The 22,448-nt window shown below is 35.6% G+C and overlaps 1 protein-coding gene across 2 annotated transcripts in view; it reads right to left on the bottom strand.

Moving 5' to 3' along the window:
• PDE4D (phosphodiesterase 4D) overlaps positions 1–22,448 on the bottom strand; it is a 1,915,283-nt gene that overhangs the window by 1,769,766 nt on the left and 123,069 nt on the right. The window contains exon 1 of one of the 2 annotated variants that reach the window (XM_074282452.1): positions 20,592–20,630. The exons of the other annotated variant lie outside the window; for it this stretch is intronic. The gene's annotated coding sequence lies outside the window, so the exon portion shown is untranslated. Of the gene's footprint in view, positions 1–20,591; positions 20,631–22,448 lie in introns of those variants that run through there. 2 annotated transcript variants of the gene reach the window in all.

Genomic DNA, 22,448 nt, shown 5'->3' with positions numbered 1-22,448 from the left:
CTTCTAAACCTTGCAATAAACTTCTTTTTACCATCTAGGTTTTTGATCAGCCTGTAAATTCATTTACTGAGGACTCTCGATGCCACTAGACCTGATTTAACTTTCTATCCTTGCACCAAATCCTAGGGGGTTGTAGGGGAGTGCCTCCCTGTACCCCAGTCCTGCCACTAGACCTCAGTTAATCCTATTGAGGTATATATCTCATTATTAGGTATTTACCTCATCATGTTACCTCATCACTTTAAGTCAAGGGATTTATTTTAAACTTCTGGTCAAGCACCAAAAAGTTGCTATCTCCTATTGTAATTTAGAGAGTATCCTTCTAACAGGCAGCCCTAAACCTATTAGAAGTTTGCTTTAAGTGCTTGTTGAAGATTTCCTCCCAGCTTTACCCACTCAGCCAAATTCTTATCCTAAAAGCCTCCTTTCCCCTTTGGAGGTCTATAACTTTTGCTATCTCTCTGTTGTGTTCTAAATAATGACCCATTCTCAAAAAAAAAAAAAATTTTTTTTCCAAGTCATTTTATCTCTTAATATGGGTTTAAGTTGTTAGCTTTTTTAATTAAGCCTTTCCAAGCTCACTAAAGGAAAAAAAAATTTAAAAAAGTTTTGCCTCTGAAATTGGAATGTCAGCCCAGAAATAAATTCAGATCCCCATGTCTCTATTACACAAAAATTTAACCTTAGAGTCCTGAACTTCAACAACATTATTTCTAAGCTATGCATATATTAAACAGATTTTTGACTGAAAAGTATATGGAGCACCTATATTTAGAGATGAATAGAACCTTAAATATTGTACAGTTTAAATAATGCTTCCCATCTTTAGGCACAGAGGTGATGAATTACAGGTGTAGAATGAAACAGGCATAACATGTGGATTTGTTTTGCTTTATTAGACTTATTTGTTATAAGGAAGAGCTTTGGGATAAGGTGGCAGAGAAGGAGGCAGAGAATTGCCTAAAAAAAGACCAAAAAAAAGTCAATATAAAAAATCCAAAGAGCAGGAGAAAATTCAGAGGGGGACACAGACAAAGCAGTGCTGAGACTATCAAGTTTAATAAATAATTGAAAACAAGCCATACATAATAGAGATTCATAGCTTCATTTAGAATTTTCTTTCTATTCTTCTTTGCATATGGAAATATGTTTGCTAATTTCACAATAATGAAAAAGATTTAGAACATCACCTCCCCTAAACCTTTTAGTTTACAGATTGAGAAAAGTAAGGTCCTTTGATATGCCCAAAGGCACAAAGATAGTAATTAGCAGAGGAAGGACTAGAATTCAGGACTTCTGACTCAAAAGCAAGTGTTCTCTATGGGGAATATATAATTATAATCTAAAAGGGATCCATGCCTTCACAAACTGAGTGGGGGGAGTGGGAACACTGTAACCTATATTTAAACATCTTAAACATAAGGCAGTAAGTGGGAAGGGCCATATGAATAATCTACTTCAGGAGCTTCCCAAGTGTTAAGGAAGGAAGGAATCCTTTGCAGCTGCAGGGATGAGAAGATATGACAGAAAAAGTGCAACTGATCTAGGATGACCAGAACTATTCAATAAACATTTATGGAGAATTTACTAAATGCCAGAAATAGTGCTAAGTGGTGGGGATTCAAATGCAGAAGATAGTCTCTACCCTCGAGTTTATAATATAGCAAAACATGATGATACACACACAAAATAAAGTGAAAATGGGGGAAAGAGCTAAGAGAGGGGGAGAAATAAAAGTGGGCTTTCTTTTATTGGGGCTTGATGAAGAAGTTGAAAAGAGTATGCCCAAATGGGAAAAGATACCAAGGAAAATGATTCCAAGCAGAGGATTTGGCAAGAGCAATTTGTAGAGAGTCAAGAAATTGATGGGGGTTGAGGTCCCTTTAAGATTCCTTTCTGATTCCCAACCCCCCCCCCCTATGGCTGAAGAAGCTAGGATCTTTGATTCACAAATCCTGGTCAAAAAGCACTCTTTTGAATTCCAATGAACTTTGGCTTTCCCAGGCCCCCCTATTTGCTCAGGTTTCCCCAATCCCCACAAACAGCTTCTTTCTTATCTAAAAACCCATTGAATCCTATTCAATGATAACTCATTTTCAAGGTCATAAAAAGGAAATTCTGGAGTCTACTTGTTGAAGGAGCCTTAAAACATGATGTCCTTATACTGACCATGTAAGGATTCCTGTCTGCTGGGCTACTAACTCTGGCCCTGGTGTCTTTCTACCTTTACCCTTACTTCCAAACCCTTACAATACCAACAGCAAGAGATACAAAGAGAAATTCCATTCAAAATAACGGTCGATAGTATAAAATATTTGGGAATATATCTACCAAAGGAAAGTCAGGAATTATATGAGCAAAATTACAAAACACTTGCCACAAAAATAAAGTCAGATTTAAATAATCGGAAAGACATTCAATGCTCTTGCATAGGCTGAGCAAATATAATTAAGATGACAATACTCCCTAAACTAAGCTACTTATTTAGTGCTATACCAATCAGACTCCCAAGAAACTATTTTAATGACCTAGAAAAAATAACAACAGAATTCATATGGAACAAGAAAAGGTCAAGAATTTCAAGGGAAGTAATGAAAAAAAAATTAAATGAAGGTGGTCTAGCTGTATTATAAAGCAACAGTCACCAAAATCATTTGGAGTTGGTTAAGAAATAAACTAGTTGATCAGTGGCATGGGTTAGGTTCACAGGGCAAGATAGTGAATAAAAATAGCAATCTAGTGTTTGACAAACCCAAAGATCCAAAATTTTGGAATAAGAATTCATTATTTGACAAAAACTGCTGGGAAAACTGGAAATTAGTTTGGCAGAAACTAGGCATGGACCCACATTTAACACCACATACTAAGATAAGATCAAAATGGGTCCAAGATTTAGACATAAAGAATGAAATCATAAATAAATTGGAGGAACATGGGATGGTTTACCTCTCAGGCTTGTGGAGGAGGAAGGAGTTTGTGTCCAAGGGAGAACTAGAGACCATTATTGATCACAAAATAGAACATTTTGATTACACCAAATTAAAAACTTTCTGCACAAACAAAACTAATGCAAACAAGATTAGAAGGGAAGTAACAAATTGGGAAAACATTTTTACAGTTAAAGGTTCTGATAAAGGCCTCATCTCCAAAATATACAGAGAATTGACTTTAATTTATAAGAAATCAAGCCATTCTCCAATTGATAAATGGTCAAAGGATATGAACAGACAATTTTCAGATGATGAAATTAAAACTATTTCCACTCATATGAAAGAGTGTTCCAAATCACTATTGATGAGAGAAATGCAAGTTAAGACAACTCTGAGATATCATTACACACCTATCAGGTTGGCTAAGATGACAGGAACAAATAACGATGAATGTTGGAGGGGATGTGGGAAAACTGGGACACTGATGCATTGTTGGTGGAGTTGTGAAAGAATCAAACCATTCTGGAGAGCAATCTGGAATTATGCCCAAAAAGTTATCAAAATGTGCATACCTTTTGACCCAGCAGTGCTACTGCTGGGCTTATATCCCAAGGAAATACTAAAGAAGGGAAAGGGACCTGTATGTGCCAAAATGTTTGTGGCAGCCCTTTTCATAGTGGCTAGAAACTGGAAAATGAATGGATGTCCATCAATTGGAGAATGGTTGGGTAAATTATGGTATATGAATGTTATGGAATATTATTGTTCTGTAAGAAATGATCAACAGGAGGAATACAGAGAGGCTTGGAGAGACTTACATAAAATGATGCTGAGTGAAACGAGCAGAACTAAGGGATCATTATAGACTTCAACAATGATACTGTATGAGGATGTATTCTGATGGAAGTGGATATCTTCAACATAGAGAAAAGCTAATCCAATTCCAATTGATCAATGATGGACAGAATCAGCTATATCCAGAAAAGGAACACTGGGAAATGAGTGTAAACTGTGAGCATTGTTTTTTTTTTTGTTTTGTTTTGTTTTGTTTTTGTTTTGTTTTGTTTTGTTTTGTTTTGTTTTGTTTTGTTTTGTTTTGTTTTGTTTCTCTTCCCAGATTATTTTTACCTTGCCAATACAATCCTTCCTTTGAAACAACAACAACAACAAAATTCGGTTCTGCACATATATATTGTACCTAGAATATACTATAAGATATTTAATATGTATGGGAATGCCTGCCATCTAGGGGAGGGGGTGGAGGAAAGGAGGGGAAAAACTCGGAACAGAAGGGAGTACAAGGGATAATGTAAAAAAAAAAAATTTACCTATGCATATGTACTGTCAAAGAAAATGTTATAATTATAAAAATTAATAAAAAAACAAAATTTAAAAAAACCCTTACAATAAACCTTTTTATTATCAATCTAGGTTTTGGGGCTTGTAAATTCCTTTACAAGGGACTCTGCGCCATCAGTAGACTATCCTTGCGCCGAACCAAAAGGGGTTTCCCCTTTCCTAACTCTCATCAAAAACAATATATTTTATGTTTTTTGTTGGTTGGTCGGTCTGTGATAGTTGTTATTATTATTGTTGTTTGTTCTTTGCTCTAGATGAGGACCATAACATCAGGGAGGTGAAGCTATGTTAAGCAAGTGAATTGGATTTAAGTGAGGGAGGACTATGCAAAATCATTTCTTACTTCTCTGCAATGCAGTGAATAGGTATTGGGTCTAGAATCAACAAGTCAAATTATATAGAGTCAAGAATCCAAATCTTGCCTTAGACACCAACCAAACTACGTGATCCTGGGCAAATCACATAAGTGCTTACCTCAATTTCTCATGTATAAAATGAGCTGAAGAAGGAACTGATGAATTACTCCAGTATCTTTGCCAAAAAAACAAAACAAAACTAAACAAAAACCCAAATGGGGGTGACAAAAATCAGATATGACTAAAAAATATTAATAATTGAAAGAATCTTATATTAGGAACCAGAAGAACATGGTTCTAATCCTAGTTCTACCACTAATGCTTTGTTACTAATACTGGATAAGATGTTTCACCTACCTAAGCCTCAGTTTCTCCATCCACAAAAATGGTTTCCATTGAATATATTATGTAAGAATTCTTTCTAGCTATATATAACATTCTATTAGTAATCTAGAGGAATTATGACTAAGTTAACTGAGACTTAGGATTTGTGCTGTACAACAATGAAAGATAGGCTGTGGCCAGATTGTAGAAAGCCTTGACTACCAGGCTAAGGATTTAGACTTTATCTGACAAAAAGGCTCTGTTACAGAATTTGGAGCAAGGGAGTAAAACAATCAGTATTTCTTTAGGAAAATTAATGTGCCCGCAGTGTGATGAATGGCCTGAAGAGAATAAAGGATGGAGGGAAGTCAACCAGTTATTGCTACTACAATTAATTAGGAGAAAGGCAATGAAATAAATTTGTGTGGTAGCAGGGAGAGTGGAAAAGAAGGGTTAGATAAAAGTTAGAATTGGAAGGAAAACTTATAAGTACTTCCAAATTGTTATAAAATCAGATTTCTGAGGCAATTTGTGAGTTCTTTGGTTGCCATAATAGCTTCAGCTATCCTATAACCATATCATATAGACAGTTTCTTTATAGAAAGCTAAACTGATTCCTGGAACAGGAATTATCCTAATTAAAGGTCACAAGAAGAGGATTTTTAAATTGACAGTATCCTGACCCCAAGAGCTCACAAATCTGAGTGTTACAATAAACATTTTTTTTCACATTTATATAATGCCTTAAATTTTACAAAACCCTTGACATATATTGTCTCATAAAAAATCCTCTTAAGGTCATCAAGGTTGTAAACTTCTGAAATAGTATTTGAATACATATCTTCTTTTTTATTTTTTATTATAACTTTTTATTGACAGTACATATGCATGGGTAATTTTTTTACAACATTATTCATTCCTGCACTCACTACTATTCCGATTTTTCCCTTCCCTCCCTCCATCCCCTCCCCTAGATGGCAGGCAGTTTAATACATGTTAAATGCTATAGTATATCCTCAATACAATATATGTGTACAGAACCAGACAGTTCTCTTGTTGCACAAGAAGAATTGGTGAATACATATCTTCTTGACCAATAAGTGCAATGCTCTATCCACTTTACCGTGCTGCTAATTGTAATTAGCTTGTCATAAAGTATGTAGGACTCAGACAAACACCAAATATGTCTCTTATTCAGAACTGTAATTTGTAATTATTTCCTCTGGGGTAAAAACAGTAGGAAAGGAAGTCGGAGATGGTTGATCAGCACAAGTGGAGAGGATAGTTCAGAGTTACAATTGTTCCAAGTTAAGAGAGAAAACCTGCTCCCAAGAAGTGCTAGGGGAAACTGAGAGTAGACCCAAAAAATGTGTTTCCTGGAAGTGATGGCTAGTGCAATTGTGCTAAATGGTGGAAAAGGCCAGCAGCAGCATAACATAAGACTCAGGGTTGGCACTTGCTGCTGTGAAGCTTTGCCCACCTACATCAGCACCATGGACAAAGTCTATGCTTATTATCTCTCTTATCCCACCTAATTAGGGTCAAGGTTTAATTTTCACTTATTTCAGAACTGAATTTCCTTTTCTCATCATAAATTTAGCCTACATCTTGTTCCTAACATCACTGTTCATCTCAAGTTTGCTGAGGTTAAAATTTGTTCATTTTTATGCAATATCCTGTCATCAGCTTTGCAATAATTGTTTTCCATCTCTGTGATGCCCATATTAATTAACTTGAAAGACACTAGGTTGGTTTTATTCTGCTTAGTCCCTAACTAATAGAAGAATGCAATGTAAAGTTAAGTTGCAAGTTCAAGTGTATAAAGGGCAAGTAGGTATCACAGAGGACAGAGTGTAGAGCATGATGTCATAAGGACTCATCTTAGATGAAAAAAAGCAATTCCAATGGATTTATGATGGAAAGAGCCATCTACATCCAAAGAAAAGACTATGAAGACTGAATATGGATTGCAGTTTAATATTTTCACCTTTTAATTTTTGTTTCAGCTTTTTTGTTTTTGTTTGTATGCTTGTTTTTTTTCTTTCTCATTCCATCTCCCTTTTGATCTGATTTTTCTCACACAGCATGATAACTGTAGAAATATGTTTAGATGAATTGTCCATTCTAACCTACATATTGGATAACTTGCTGTCCAGGGGAGGAAGGGAGGAAGAGGGGGAGGGAGAAAAATTTGGGACAAAAGGTTTTTCAAGGGTGAATATTGAAAACTATCTTTTTTTGAATAGTAAAAAGCTTTTATTATTTAAAAAGTGCTTTGTAAACAGTAAAGCACTATAAAATGTCCAAAAAAGAGAAGAGCTCATCTTCCTGAGTTCAAATCCAGCTTTAGACATTTATAAGCTATGTAACTCTTGGCAAGTCACTTAATCTCTTTGCTTTAGTTTAGTAAAATGAGCTGGAGAAGAAAATGGCAAACTCCAGTATCTTTACCAAAGACCAAATAGGGTCACAAAGAAGCTGACATGACTGAAAACAACTTTGGTTTGTAGGTTTGTAGAACACATTCCCGATAAAAACATATACATGTTTTATTTGTCTTCCTGCTTTTATGCCAAGCACTCACAGAGTTAAGTTGCAGTACAGAATTTGATTTCCCAATGGCAGGAAGGATCTGACATTCACAGCTGCCCTGCCTTGGGAGATCAAAGTCCTAACATATTCTTTTTTCTTTCTCCTACCTATTGTGCCTGTTAATAGGCAGTGCCATCCCCTTTGGCAAGAACTTTGGAATAGACTTTGTCTAGTGTAGCTTTTAAAACCCCATTGGCAAGTCAAGGAAAACTTTAAAAATCATTCCATTAAAGCAATAATTTTTGGTTACTTGCTGCATTGCCTACGCCCTTGTTTTTATTTTTAGGAACATTCTCAGGAAACAGAACCCTGTCTCCTCAGGCAGAGAACACAGCTCAGTCAGCCATTTGACTCTCATCCTCAATCACAACCCCCATACTCCCACCTTTATAACACTGGCTAATTTATTTGATGATGACAGATGTGGACATAAAGACACCAAACCTTGGGTGGGCATAGGCAGAAGGGCAGCTTTCAATCACAAAACAGAAGCTGCCTTTCCATGTAAATTAGCACAGACAGCCTTGGTTCCACCTGTAGCTAAAAAAAGGGGGTTGTCTAACTGGTATATTTAAGGAATTCTGAGAAGATTCTACTCCAAAATTTCTCCCCACTGGTTTATAGATGATGCAGAAATACATGAAAGCCATTGTCAATTTGTTCATTTGAATTAAGAATTGCTGCATCTTTTGGGGAAGGGCTGGGGAAGGTGAGGGGTAAGGAACATAAAGGACTCTCTTAAAGAATATTAACTACAAAATAAATAAATATCTAGATATCTGTCAGGGAAACTTTTCTCTTTTTATGATCCTCTTTATACTATGAGAGGCAGTATTGACTACTGACTACCAAATTGGCCTCAGAATTAGAACATTTTATAGACAGAACTGATGGGGGTGGACTTTGACACTGGTTTCCCTTTAATCTATAGAAGAATCACTCTGAAACTCTGTCCCCTTTAATTTGTAAAAGAAGGGAACCTTGGAGTTTTAGGACCTCTCCTCTGGGAAAGCATATCTTCCCAGACACGTTAAGCAACATCATTCAATTGGAAATCTTGATCAAAGCACCCGCCATTGATTTTTTGGGGTGGCCCAGATCTTCAAAAAATTCCAGAGTCTGAGAAAAAGCCTTCAAAATGATTTTATTCAATTGGAAGTCTTGGTTAAATTACCTTCCATTGATCTTTTGGGGTTGGCCCGGACCCTCTTCAGGGAATTCCGGATTCTGAAAAGATCTTGGTCTGATAATCAGCTCAAACTCCTCCTTCCCAAGATTTGCTTATAAAATAGGTTGCTGTTCATACACTCCTTGCAAATCTCTTCATTAAGAATTTGCCTGTTAAAGGCATTCCCTCTTAGTGAACAATAGAACTTCCTTTTGCCACAAACAAATTTTGTGAATTCTTTCATGTTGGAACTGCTCTGAGACCAGAGAGGATTCTCACATCAATTCTCACACCTCAGTTCTCTACCACTAGAATCACATCAGAACCAGTGGATGGGGTGCTGGGCCTAGAGTCAAAAAGACCTGAGTTCAAAAATAAAAACAAGGATGTAAGTAAATAACCAAAAACTACTTATTAGATGGTATATGACCAAGTCATTTCAATATATTTACCCTAGTTTTCTCTTATGTAAAATGAGCTGGAGAAGGAACTAGCAAATGATTCTATTATCTTTGTTAAGAAAACACCAAAATTGTAGAACCCTGATCACATCACTGAACACTTCAATGCTTTAAGCAAATTTCTAAAATTATAACTTGAAAAGACTACCAAGTCACATTGGTAGAAGTTTTCATATCCTAGGATTTCTTATGCCAATGAAATCTAGCCCACAATGACATAAGAGAAGGAATTCCCATGAATCTTCATATTATCCCAACCCCCACTCCCCATAATAATTATCTCACAAACTGGTTTACTGTTCCTACAAGGTGCACTGTCTCTAATTGATCCTTATCCTCTTTGAACATGGACTCCCCACAACCTCAGATTCACTGGTAGGAATGAAACCTAGGTCTCTCGTTTTTGTATTGTACTCTGAAAAGAACACACAAGCCTTCTTGCTTTTAAGGGGTATTCTACTAAGCAGAAGAGGGCCAACATACAGAGAAGTAAAATAACAAACAAGGGGAAATTATACAAATTTCCAGAGGGAAATTATCAGTCAATCTTGATCAAATATGAATTTTCCACCTGAAACTAGGCTTTCATCTTGTTAGCTCTCCTTTGCAATACTGGTACCACATTCCTCCTAATTTAACACTTTCTTCTTGACCCTGATCTTAGGATTGGGTAAACATACTTATTGGATCAAGGACTAAAGTTCTATTTGGTGAATTTTATTAGCTGTTAAAACTGATTTCATAGCCACAAATTCCCATTTACCATCTAATTTCATTTCTTCTGGATGTCAGGGTTTGTAGGCATTTAACATCATCACTCTCACTCTAGATTTGCTGTCCATGAGCTTTCAAGAGTAGTCATATTCTTGCTCCTTGGGTTCCTAGACAAGAAAAACTCTCCACACAATGGCTACAACAATGTCACTATAAAGATCACCAAAAGGAAGCCAAACTCTGAGCGAAAGATCAGTATGGTCTCAGAAAAATAGGTAATTAAATAGAACCTCTGCTTTTAGGAAGAACTGCTGTACATAGTATGCTTTTGTTTAATGATTTTCTTTGTGATAAGAGAAGATACAATTCTGGTTGTGGAAGCATTTTTTCCATAAAGGATATAATATAAAACCAAAAACATTCCTTTTATAAAAGATCCTTCTCTATCTGGCCTTTAAATATTTCTATTATCTGAGCTTTATTGTGATGGCTTTAGCACCTGGAATCTCTAGCTATTCTGGTTCTCTTGTTTACTTCCTATGCTTTTTGATTTCCCTGAAGCAATGAAAATTCCTCTTCTACCCACAGTTCAAGACTGTCATCTTGACCCTCTCTTCTCAGGATCTTGGACCCTGGATAAAATAGTAAAGAGGAAAAGGGATAGAAAGGGAGAAGAGGAGAACATGGAAAGGGGGAAGAGGAAAAAAGAGTAGAGGAAAACCTAAAAGGCTAGGCCTCCATGAGTCCTTGCTCCACATAGTATCCAAAAATAGAGTTTCTTTCTCTTCTGACCCATATACATTTGTTGTACTTCTCTTTACTCCCAGGCCATTGGTTAATTAGAGATAACATACATAACCTAGGATCAGTCACAATGAAGATCTGAGTTTAAATCAACTCTCTGGCTCTAATCACATCTTTGCTGAGTGACCATTCACATCCCCTTCCATATGAGAATAGTTTACTAGAACATCCAGGTCCATAGTTACATCACATAGAGCAAGAGGAGTTGGCAGAGACCTCTGATGTTATCTAGTTCAACTTGTATCTAAGAAAAAATTCTCTATGAACATTCTAAAAAGTAGCCATTAAACCTTTTCATAAAGAGGAGGGACTCTAAAAGTGGTCTGTTTCACTTAAGGACAGCTTAATTTATGGGAATTTTTAAAAACTATAAATAAAGCTTAAATCTGTTTTTGAAATTTCTCCTACACATTCTACAATTTTTGATTATAGGCTCTCAAACAAAACATATCAAATCTAGTCACTCTTCTACATGACAACCCTTAATATACTAGAGAAAGTTTCCTTAAACATAATAAATCATAAGATACTTTCCATTATGTACATGCATATGTACATACATGTAAACTATTCTTTGATAGGCTTTTTACTATGCTCATTCTCCACCCCCCCCAAAAAAAAAGAAGGGATATTTGGGTCACCATTCAACTTGAACATAGAACCAATCAAAGTATTATTGTAATGTTGGAGAAACTGAGGCAAGATAGAAATTAGAGAGTTTTAATAATTTATTTGAAAAGGAGAGATTGTGCTGGGGGAATGTTGCCCCCAGGGCTGAAGTCCAAAACATCCAGCAACTAATGTGTGCTTCCAGAAAGTATATGTACACACATGGCTCAGCTATAGGGGTAGACTGAGGCAGAGGCGGAGTCAGTCAGAGCACTGAGAGCAGGAATGGACTATCTATCTGGTTCTGAAGGGTGAGAGGAGGCACCAGACATTCTGATGAGTTGGGATAAAGAAGAACTATGATAGAACGAGGGGAGGTGCTGGACATACTGATAAATATGGAAGGGCTGGGGTCATGATGTCTAAGATAGAAGATCTTTCTCCTTATCTGGATAATGATGATTAGGAGGGAGGGATGGTGTTGCAGCATTAAACAAAACAATTAGGAACTGAGGCAGAACAATTCAGGACAATTTAGGTTAACTGAATCAGGACAGTTAGGGAAACTGAGTCAGGACAAAACATACAAAAGGGAACTATGGCACAATATTATGAAGGAATGCTTTTGTTCATTTCAATTTTTCCTGTATGTCCTTTTCTACAATTTACAAATATAATAGCCATGGAGAAAGAGAGATCAAAATCTTCATTTAACAGATAATGAAATAGAGTCCCTAAGACCTTACTACTTATTCAGAATCAATTTACTAAGTAAGATAGAGACCAAAATCTGAATATATCCCTGTAGGAATGATGGGAGTTGAGGTCCTTTTAAGACATCCTGGCTTTCCCTAGTCCCCACCGGATCTGAGCTGGCTTGGGTTTTCCCAGCTCCCCACTATCTGCTCAGGTTTCCCCCCCAAACACAGTTTCTTCCTTATCTAAAAACCCACCAGGAGCCTGGGACTCCATTCACTTTCAAGATCACCAAGAGCCCCCATTATAAAAGGGGCTACTTTGAAGTCCACATTTTACAGAAGTCCTAAGCATGGCATCTTTATGTTGGTCATGTCAAGGGTTTCTGCCCACCGGACCTATTCAGGTGCCCTTTTATCTCTACCCTCAACTTTACTAATTAAACTTTACTTCCAAATCCCTACAATAAACCTTTTTTATCCATCTATGTTTTCAGGCCTGTAAATTCCTTTACAGGGGACTCTGTGCCATCACAGGACTATCCTTGTGCTGACCCAAAAGGGGTTCCCCCTTTCCTAACTCTCATCAGGAAAACTACTCTTTCCTAGCAAGATCATTATATTCTCACAAGCTCCCATTTTCATAAACATCTCTGACAGAGTTGAACTCATAGGATGCCAGTTTTGGCTGACTTGGAAGTTGGTGGCTGTCCCTCTCCCTAGCTTTCTTAGAAGTCTAACTCACTTTAATATTTTCCTTATTTTTACAGTGAAAACATGTATCCATAAAACTTTGGAATTATGATTTGATTTTTCAAAGAAATTATTGTCCATTTTCTTCCTATTTCCATTTTGATACCACCCCTTACATATTTATGCACACAATAGAAGTCAAAAGACAACAAATTATATATAAATCTCCCTTTAGATATTTTTTTTTTTTTTTTTTTTGTTCTTTCTTACTGCAGATACACATACCTACTACCAGCTTCTGAGTAAAGACTAAGAATCAATTTCACATTCTCATATTCAAAGTGAAAGCAGGGTAAATTTAAATCAATTCTAAATTACTCTTTGCCTGATAAAGGCTAAAGATAAAGAATTCTGGTTTCATCATTTCAAGGTCAATTTGTTGGGAACATTTACAACTTATTGAAGTGTTGCATACATATGTGTCTCAATAGCTCACCCCTGTGGCTACACAGAAACAATGCTTATCACTTAAGATAATAGTACAAGGAATTAAGAGAATCTTTCAGAATAGTGAACAGTCTCACCTCAAAAAAAAAAAAAAAAAAAAAAAAAAAAAAAAAAAAAAAAAAGGAAGAAAAGAAAGAAAGAAAAAGAAAAAGAAAAAAGAAAAAAAGGTATACAGGAAACAATCAACACTACAATGTTAACTTATTTCACATCATTATCAGCATGCTTCAGGGTTGTTGCTTTCTAATCCAGAAAGGCATTACCTAAAAAGCTATAGGCAGTGATGAGATGGCTTTATCCAAAGAAACTCAAATGGTAAAGAAAAAAAGTAATGACAGAGTTCTGGAGTCAGTGCAATTTTAAATACTCTGCACAAAGGAAGATAACTTATTTGGGAAATAGTTAAACATCTGATTAATAAGCCAAAGGCAAGAAAGATACAAAATTATCATAAATCAGGTATTATTTGGGTTTTCCAGAAAGAATGTGGCTAATAGTAATGTTTGCAGCTATCTCCTGCTATTTCTTTTGAGTGATCCATCCTTTCAGGAGAAAAATATAATTACGGCTAAGGCAATTACTTAAGACAGTCCAGATCTACAAGGCCAAGTTGGAAGGAAATAAATAATGCTGAAGGAAGACAAGTTACTTGCTGAAAGAAAAGTCTTTCCTAATGGTGAATGTAATAATCTTCCTGGAAAGAACACAGAGAGGATTTTGGCTGGTCCTTCAATATACTAAACAGTATTTATTCTTCTCTGGTTGCTACCTAGCTTTAATGATTGAATGGGCAGGGTCTCAGTCAAACAGAGAACTGTTCAAGATTTTAGCTTAAAAAGAGCAAGGTTTTCCATTGCATTCAGGGCCATCTCCAGTCATCCTGATCTAAATGTGACCACTGCACCCAGATGGCTCTGGAAGAAAAAGTAAGGCAGGTGACCTTGCACAGCCCTCCCTCACTTTAATCCAATTCACTTGCATGTCATGGCATCACCTCTCTAATTTCATGATCCTCTTACAGGATGAGGGACAAAAACAAACAACAATAACAGCTAGGTAGCACAATAGGTAAAGAGCTGAACCAGAGTTAGGAAGACCCAAGTTCAAATCCAGCTTCAGAAACATACTAGTTGTGTAATACTGGACAAGTCACGGTCTCAATTTCTTCAACTGTAATATGGGGATAAAAATAGAGTTCTTGTAGGGATCAAATGGGATATTTATAAAACTCAGCAAATTTTAAAGCACTATATAAATGCCATCATCATCATCATCATCATCATCATCAGTGCATAAACCAAGTTCCTAAACCAAGGAACACTCCTTTACCCTAGTTTTTCTTCCTTTGAAAAAAATTAAGGAACCTGAACTGAGTTTATTTTTCAAAAATACTTCTAAGAATTCAAACTTTTCAGTATTGTAGACAGGACTGGCCTTTCCATTTAGTCCAAAAAAAGGATCTTAATACTGTATTAATTAAAACACTTGGAACTTCCAAAGATCAAAAATAAAAAGATGTTCATATGTGACCAAAGAGCTGTGCAGAAATGTTATTTTCATGAGAAACAAAGAAGAGGAAGAATTCATAGAAACATGGAAAGACATGTATAGGGTGATGAAATCAGGATAATGAATCATTGAAAATAGTGATTATAATAATATAAATGAAGAATAACTCCACTCAAATTCATGGCAGTGACTAATATGGTTTAAAATAATAAAGCATGGAAACTTACATCAGTAGAAAAAGCACTGAAGTGGAAAAAGATTTAGGAGCACAAAATTGGTTCTACTACCTGAATTACTTCAATTCTCTGAGAATTAGGTGCATCATCTGTAAAATAAGCTTGGTTTAGGAGGGAGGGGAAAGGAAGCAAGTATTTATTAAGTATTTTCTACGCGGCAGGCACTGTGCTAAGCACTTTAAAAATGTTATCTCACTTGATCTTAGAACCATCCTGAAAGAAAAGTGCTGTTATGATCTTCATTTTATAGCTGAAAAAACAGAGAGATAGGAAGTTAAATGACTTATATGGGATCACACAGATCTGACACACTAATTTAAAATCAGATGGCCTATAAGATCCCTCCCAGCTCTGGATCTGTGAACTGTGGTTACTCTTAACTTCTAAAGTCTTTTCTAACTCTAAATTTATGATCCTAAGATATTAAAAACATGGAGAATTATAGACAGGGAAGACATAAATTATCAAATGTGATTGCTTTTTTTTTTCCCTCTTAGGCTTTCACTGTTTTTCTTTGCTTTATAGAAACATACACTTAAAGCTGGAAAGGATCTTAGAGGCCACTCCCTAATTTTGTTAAGCCCAACTTCCAACAATGTTGAAAAACAATAATCATCCTCCCCACTTTCTGTGAAGTACCCCAAAGCTCCTAAACATATACAAAAGAGAGAAAAAAAGGAAAAGGCAAAAGGAAAAGGGAAAATGAATTTCTAAAACATCCATGTCATTTTTATAAATTGAACAATTTAGGACCTATGAACTCACTGAACAAAACAAGATGCTCTTTTGGTAATTCCAGTAATCTATATCAATGGACAAAAAAAAAAATAGACTAAACACTTGCAGAGATGATAATAATTCACATATCCATTCATGCTTTTCTATAAATATATGATTGAGGGCTTTCTTGTCACAGGCTATAAAACATCTGATTTGGATACATTTCAATTTTTCTATGAGTTACAGGCCCATCTCCTGGAATTCTTAAATTGAATCTTTATACAAAATGCCCACCCCAAAGCCCTTCAACTGACAATCTATTCACTCATGTTGATTTTGTGACCTTTCAAGGTCAGCTTTCCTCAGGTACTCAGGTCACTTTATCAGTATGAAAATAAGTTCCATTCTTTATGGCATTCCAAGCACAGACTAGAAACATTTTTTCCCAACGCAGGTAGAAAGGTCTTTTGTCAAGACCTGCTTCTCTTTTCCATCAAGGTCATCTGGAATTTATACTCTAAATGAGCAGTCACTTCAGGCTCCTGACACCAGGTACTCACGCAGGGTGGGTAAAAAGCCAAAGCAACAAGGGGAGTGTACCATTGCTTACCAAGTTTTACTAGATATTCATTCTCTCTTATTCTCTCTCTCCCTGACACACATGAAACATCTTATAAAGCAATATGTGAATTGTCATTTATTGCAGTTGATAAAATGATTAAAAACCAGAGATTCTGGGAATTTAGTGAGGGCAGTAGGGGAGATATAGGTCAAGTTGTGACCTCTCTGGGGTCATTTCTGATTCTGCTAAATGAGAGGGTTGGAACAGATGGCTTTTAAGGTGACTCCAATCTATGACCTACCACTATGACCTTCAGCACAGAATTTCCCCATCTATGAAATGTGAAGGTTGTACTAGGTGGTATCTGAGGTCCTTTTCAGGTCTATATCCATTATCTTATGAATTTCTGCTTACACACACACATACACATACAACACACACACAAATAGGAAAACAAATAAGAAAAACATACACAATGTACTTCCTTGTTGAGGGTATTAACATTGTATGTTCCCTTTCCATCATTCATGTTTTAGGTTAGCTCCTTCGAATTATAGCTGCCTTATGAGAGTATTCATTCTGAGATGTAAAATGTAAGATGTAAAGAGCCTTCTTAAACAAGTTACAGAAAGGAATCTAGGGGCTTTTAAATCCCATAATTTATGTCTGGTTTCACAGAAGAGACCTTTTGCAGGGCCACTAAGCAGCTACTGCCCAAAATGCTCTGCTGACCTCATGAGAAGCAATGTAAACAGACACTGTGCCCCAGTGACGCCAGTCTCAATGTCTAGAAGTCCTGGTCTTTCATATTTTATGACATTTCTGTGTACATTGGCTCCAAATTCTTTGTTATGAAGAAGTGTTTATTTCACTTTGGTGTAAACTCATACCAAAATTTCACAGGCTACTGTTTTTCCTTCTTTCAGAAATGTGTATGACCCAGAAAACAAAGAATGAAAAAAAAAAAAAAAGATTAATACTATTCTGAACCACCTCCCCCTCCTTTGAAGGCATCATGGGATATCACCCTCATAGTTCCCTTAGAGTCACCTTTCCTTGGGATTTCCTTACATGTCAATCTCTCTGGTCATAATATTATTTAGGTTGTTGAATCAATCTATAGAACCTCTGTCAAGCATTATGTGTCAAGCAGAAAGACAAAAAATGTTGAAGTCCCTGATTCCAGGACTTCATTTTACAATAGTACCTAATAGCTAAAGGTTACTTTTCCAAAATATTTTTATAATATTTGCCTTAATTGCATTTAAATTTTTTGAGGGGGAAAATGGGCTATTATCATAATTCCCATTTTACAGAAAAAGAAATCAAGATAGAGAGAGGCAAAGTAACACAATCTAGTCTTTCAAACTCAGTAAAATGGTATTATAATAACATACAATATACAATAATACAATGATAATAAATGTTATTAATTAATATACTCCCTGCTTCTTATCTGAATTCTATTTTTGCTCACTCAATTATTCTTTTTATATTAAGATATAGGTCCTATGGCTTAATGGACTACCAAAGAAAGCAATGGGTTGTTCTAAAAGTTACTTTGGTTATGTTAATCTTGATGAAACAGATGTCAATACCAGAATCTGAAAGAATGCTCTGAGACAGAATAAAGACTGAAATTGAAAATGTCACCCATGAAAAGAGACATTCCTCAAGCTACAGTGACTCATTGGCATCCATATGGCACAGTGTAAAGAATGAGGACTTTCTGGAGTCACAGGTATGAGGCTCAGATTCTGCTTATGTACTTTATCTATGTGACCTTGAGCAATGCACTTGACTTCTCTATAAAATGAGAAAGTTCCAATAGTTGACCTCACCTCTAGGCAAATGAAGAATAAGATGAAGAAGCCAATGCTCAGGATAAATCAAGCAAATTATCCAGGCTCATACATGGAGCAAACATGTAGGTGCCTTTTAGGTGTGGTTAGTTGGTTGGTTGTCCTTCATACTCAAAGAGAACCAAAATGACATCACTATGTTAGAGTCTAGTCACAAAGTGTCCAACTGTGGCTGCTCAGACCAAATATCAGCTCAGAATGTTCTGCTACACGCCAGAAACAAATAGTTCCTATAAGCATTTGGGGTAGCTTTTCTAATTTTGCACGTCTCATGTTTCTTTTGGGCTAATTCAATTCTACTTTGCTTATAGAGCACAGCACCTTTGATGAGGGGATGCCATATTGGGTGGTCCTATGCCAGTGTTTCCCATGCCATACAATCGATTCTAAAGTTATTAAGAGAGACCTTGGGAGTGTCCTTGCATGACTTTTTCTGACTACCTTGTGAATGCTTGCCACATGTGAGTTCTCCATAATTTTTTTTAATTTTTGCAAGCATACATTTGGCATTCAAACAATGTGGCCAGCCCAGTGGAATTGTGCTCTCTGCAGTAGAGTTGGAATTCTTGGCAGTTAAGTTCAAGAAAGGTATGTGATTCTATTATCACCATAAATAACATGCAATATGTTTGGGAATAGCTAATGAAAACCGTAAACTTTTTTTTTTCAAATCTTAGTACATTGAGAGGAGGATACTAAGAGATCATCTGACCCAATCCTCTCTTTTTACAGATAAGGAAACTGAGGCTTAGAGAGAAAAAGGGACTTTCTAGAAAAGGCCATATGTCAAGCTAGTGACAAAGCTAGGAAATCAGAACTCCTACCTAACAATTACTTATTTCTCATAACAGCATCTTATAATTGGAAGATAATAAGAAACACTGAATTTTACTAACTTGACCAAGATTTGACATCACTTTTAAGCAACAATGCTCCTTTATGATCTAGTCCAGGAGTTCTTGACCCCTTTAGTAGTATGATGAAATGTATGGAGTCCTCAGAATAATGTTTTTAAATAACTTAAGTAACTGATCAATTTAAGTTGGAGGTAAATGAAAATAAAGTTACTTTTTTTTTTTCTTGCAAGACTCCCCTCCAGGATCTATGGGAAAAGGAATTAGTATTTAGAGTTTCTAGTGCCACAAACTTTACAAATAGGATCTCATTTGATCCTCATAAAAACTCTGGGAAATAGATGCTATTATCCTTCTAATTTTAGAAAAGTCCAGTGACTTACCCAGAATCACACAGCGAGCTTCCAAAGGCAACTTTGAACTCAGGTCTTCCTGACTACAGAACCACCATTCTAGGCAGTATAGAATTTATCTGTCTTGAATTTATGGACATTGTGTTAATAAGCTTTTATTTAACCTATTGTCTAGCTTGTGAAGCCCAGTGGGGACATAATGTCAGGGGGACAATAAAGGGCTGGGAACTTCAGATAAAGATTTGAGTGTCTGTGTAGTTGATGGAGATTCATGTTCCATATAGCAATTTTCCCAGTTAGAAATATCTTGTTTTGGGTTTGATTTAGGTGTCCTGGTTCTGAATCAATGCTCTTCATTCCTACTTTTCTGGCCAAATAAATATCCTGACAATTTCCTAGTGAGTTACCACTGAGAGGTGACAACTTTTTATTCCATTATAAGTACTAAAGTTCCATGTCCAAAAGATAGCATTTACCATACACTAGAATCTGTATAAATATGTTTTTTTTTGTTGTTTTTTTTTTTTTTACAAACTGAGATGCTAAGTATTCTTAGCCTAGAAATAGACAATTATGATTTCCAGCCCATGGACTCCACAGTGATGGCCTATGTCATCCTTGCATGTAGGTTTATAAACTATTATATAGGTTCCTATAAATTAAGGACTTATATAAATCCCCAAAGCGACAAGTGGAAGCCTTGAGAAACATTCAATTTAAATCCCCTCAGGATGGATACTTCACACATTGGACCCCTTGATCAGAGAACAGCTTGAGCTGTATGCCCTGGTTGGCTCCCCAGTTTGTTCCTGTGATTTCCATCTTATGTAGGACAGCATGGATGTGAGAATGGCTTTTCCAAGATAAAAGAATTTTCTGTGCATTGTCTCCAGTCTTTTTTTGGGGGGGAATCAGAGTTCCATTTATTCCTGAAGTTATAAAGATCTTTTTTTTTTTTTTTTTAAGAATCTGTGAATAGCATGTCACTATTATGAAATGCTGCTATTTTGAGCAAATAGTTGTAAATGAATCAGAAACGTTTGGACTGAATTTCCTTTGAAATACTCTTGGATTTAGAAGTTGAAGGGAAAGAATCAAGAATCCCTGGCAAAGGGAGTTCTGCTGAAAGCAGCGGGTTTCACAATTAATTAGAGTTATTTTGCCAAACTCACAGCAAATGTCTCTGGGGTCACCCCCAAACTAGTATTGCATAGGCAGCATTAAAAACCTATTTCCAATTTAGGCATCCATTAACCATTTGGAAGGTCAATGCAATTAATTACCTTGGTGATGATGAATGGCAAATCCAGCAATGACATAAATGAGTCTGAATATATGGTAGACCTGGGGAAGAAAACAGTTTCACAGTAAAGTTTCCAATAAACTCTTTTAGAGAACTAATCAGTGAGCACTCTGGAAAAGGAAATATCTTAAATGGTATCCCAGATAGGTTAACCTATTGTGGCTCAATTAGCTACAAATGTATCTTAATAATATTATATGTGTATGTATAAATTTTTTGTATAGATTTCCAGCCTCCACAATCTTCCAATTCCTATATAGGTTGAAGACTTTAAAATATGAACAGACTCTATAATGGGAAAAAAAGTTTCATCAAATTCAGTCATATCAACAATTTTTTCCAAAATTCTATTTCAATAGTTCCTATGAACAATGACTTTCTCAGAAACATTCAGCTTTGTTAAACAGAGACTCTTAGATATTTGCTATGTGAAACTTCAACTGTACTTATCTCCAAGGAGAGTGGCAAGGCTTATTTGGACAAAAAATGACAGACTCTTCCAGTCCCTAAATTTCTCTAAGATGAATGCCAATAATTTAAGAGGAAAAAAGGAATCTTATCCCATCAGTTAGCTGCTATTAAATTAAAAAAATAATGCTACCATTCATTTTTTTCTTTTAATAAAATGGAAAAATTATGTCTCCTATCACAAAAGTAAATTAAAAGAATGAATGATTTTGAGGTCAATAAAGCAATGTGAACACTCCATAAATACAAGGTATTCCAAAAGTGTTAGTGGAGTTTAAATCTGTTAAAACCTAAAATTCCACTAAGATTATTTTTGGACACTATGTAAAAAAGATTTATTTCCAGATATATAAATGTTTCTCTTCAACAGTGCTTTCAAGAAAATTCCCAAACATATGCATGGGTAATTTTTCAACAATGACCTTTGCAAAATCTTCTGTTCCAAATTTTCCCCTTCCTTCCCCTCACCTCCTCCCCTAGATGAGAGATATTCCAATACATGTTAAAATATATGTATACATATTCATATATATATACATATATATATATATATATATACATACAATTATCTTGCTGCACAAGAAAAATTGGATCTAAAAAGAAAAAAAAAATTTCTAATTTATTTATTTATATCATTCTTTATCCCTAGATCATGAATACATTTTGACCTTATCTTGATATATGGTGTTAAGTATGAGTTAATGCCTAGTTTCTGTGATACTAATTTCTAATTTTCCCAGCAGTTTTTGTCAAATGGTGAATTCTTATCCCAAAAACTGGGGTTTGTGGGTTTGTCAAATACTAGATTACTATACTTATTGACTATTTTGTCCTGTGAACCTAATCTATTCCACTGATCAACTAGTGTATTTCTTAGCCAGTACTAAGAAATACACTAGTTGATCAGTGGAATAGATTAGGTTTTGATGACCGCTGCTTTATAATATAATTTTAGATCTGGTACAGCTAGGCCACTTTTACTTGATTTTTTCATGAGTTTTGGAATTCTTAACCTTTTGTTCTTCCATATGAATTTTATTGTTATTTTTTTCAAGTCAGTAAAATAGTTTCTTGGCTGTTTGATTAGTATAGCACTAAATAAGTAGATTAGTTTAGGTAGTATTGTCATCTTTATTATATTTGCTCAATCTATCCAAGAGCACTTAACAGTTTTCCAGTTGTTTAGATCTGACTATTTGTGTGGAAAGCATTTTGTAGTTTTGCTCATATAGTTCCTGACTTTCCCTTGCTAGATAGATTCCCAAATATTTTATACTATCAATGGTGTTTTAAATTGAATTTTTCTTTATATCTCTTGCTGTTGGATTTTGTTAATGATATATTAAAAATGCTGATGATTTATGTGGAT

The sequence above is a fragment of the Sminthopsis crassicaudata genome, chromosome 1 (genome assembly GCF_048593235.1).
Source record: "Sminthopsis crassicaudata isolate SCR6 chromosome 1, ASM4859323v1, whole genome shotgun sequence".
In the NCBI taxonomy this organism is placed as follows: Eukaryota; Metazoa; Chordata; class Mammalia; order Dasyuromorphia; family Dasyuridae; genus Sminthopsis; species Sminthopsis crassicaudata.
This window is presented reverse-complemented; position numbering and strand designations above follow the sequence as displayed.